Below are 1,947 nucleotides of genomic sequence, written 5' to 3'. Positions count from 1 at the left end.
TCTAAGATATTTCAATTTGGATTCCTAAATTAAAGCTAGATTTATCTGCTAACAGAGAAACTAAGCACAAAATTCAAGAAGTATAAATATTTAGTATTCGTGAGAGAACACCAGATTGATACCAACAACATTGCCCATCTGGACCTTCATGTTGTTAATTATGGCTGTATGATAAATGATAAATGTCTACATTGCTTTCTGGATTCTTCTTCTATTTTTTGTTTTTTTGTTTGTTTGTTTGTTTTGTTTTTTCGAGACACGATTTCTCTGTGTAGCCCTGGCTGTCCTGGATCTCACTCTGTAGACCAGGCTAGCCTCGAACTCTCGAACTCAGAAATCCACCTGCCTCTGCCTCCCAAGTGCTGGGATTTAAGGCGTGCGCCACCACCACCACCACCTGGCTTCTGGATTCTTCTGGAGATTATTATCATGTATTTGTGTGAAGACATGTTGCCTAGCAATTACCAAAAGTGTCATATCAAGTTCTCTGGTTATACTTGGGTCATGGCCTGCTCTCACATCTTCTGTGATCAGCATGACAGTGGTGAGTTTAGTTGTTCACCAACTCTCTGCTCTGCCTACAAGCATTCTTTCTGGAAAGCTAGATATTGTCATTCAGTCAAAAGAATATAAAGCTATGGTATTGGCAGGGCTTTGACTAGCAGTTGTATTGGATACTACCTCCTGAGAATTGGCCTTCAGGACATACCAGGTACACCAGGAACATCTCTATCAAGAGTATAATTTCAGCAAGACTAAATAATCTGAAATAGGTGGAAAAGATGTATACACAGCCAATACAGGGCAAGGATGTAGAGTTGATCTCTATGAAAGGAAGGTTACCTCTATGAGGAAAGTTCTAGAAGAATATAAGAAAAAAATTAGTGATATCTCTAAAAATATTATGGAACACAATCACCAGTATCAAAAGCTCCAGCGTCTTTCTTACAACCTTGGGCTACAAAATATCAAAATTATTAGCCATGAAGGTTCCCTGGAACAAGCTCTGATCACACTGTCTTTGTTTTCTGTTGCCTGCTGTCTTTGGCTTTCTGTTAGGGAACAGCTTACACTTTTCTTTGGAAAGTACATCAGTTGTGAATCAAGGTGGTGGAGATGAAAATGTTCAGTTAATACCATTTGTTTGTAGCTTCCCCCACAGCACCTGAACCCATTAACAACTTCTTTAGTTTTGTCTCTCGAAGCCCTGAAGCAGAGCAGCAAGTCTGCATCAGGGCCTTTAAAGCAAAGTAAGCTTGTGTCAGACTTTGAGACTCTCTGTTTTCCCAAAGTTTTACTCTAGATGACATAATTGACATCTCTGAGTTCTCTTCATACTCTCACCTTAGAGAACTTGGCTTGCAGGAGGGTATGTGGCTTCCTGTTTGGATGCTTCACTTCTTTTGCTTAGGGCATGGGCATTTCATGACTCACAGTCTATATATTCGTCACTGTTTACATAATCACAACACTGCACAGATCCCTGTTTCAGATCACATCATGTTGATGCTCATGTATTCACTAGTATTATATTTTCAGGGTTCTTTGGATTCTAATATATATATATATATATATATATATATATATATATATATATGTTGTGTGCATTGATTTTATCTATTTGTCAGTGTATTTATGGAAAAATTATGGTCTTGGAAAATAATGGCCAAAAATTCTTTTGAAAAATTGTGGCTTGATATTTGCATGTATTGTAGACAGTCATGTACTTTCATTTGTACTAGCTTGTTTTGTAGGTATGTTTGTGAAAGTGAATGAAAGTAAAATTTGATGTATATGTTTCTATTTAAAAATAATTTACATCAATAAAAGGTGTTTATTGATTTCACTGGTATTTGTTTTAAAATAAAACTGTTTCCTTACCTTATAAAAGAAGAAGATTGAAGAAGAAGAAGAAGAAGAAGAAGAAGAAGAAGAAGAAGAAGAAGA

General features: G+C 36.5%; 1 pseudogene; it reads left to right on the top strand.

Moving 5' to 3' along the window:
* The first annotated feature begins 429 nt into the window (after window positions 1-429).
* LOC114622320 lies at window positions 430-1,254 on the top strand (annotated as a pseudogene).
* Window positions 1,255-1,947: the final 693 nt, after the last annotated feature.

This window comes from Grammomys surdaster, unplaced genomic scaffold (genome assembly GCF_004785775.1).
Source record: "Grammomys surdaster isolate TR1022 unplaced genomic scaffold, NIH_TR_1.0 64, whole genome shotgun sequence".
Classification (NCBI taxonomy): domain Eukaryota; kingdom Metazoa; phylum Chordata; class Mammalia; order Rodentia; family Muridae; genus Grammomys; species Grammomys surdaster.
This window is presented reverse-complemented; position numbering and strand designations above follow the sequence as displayed.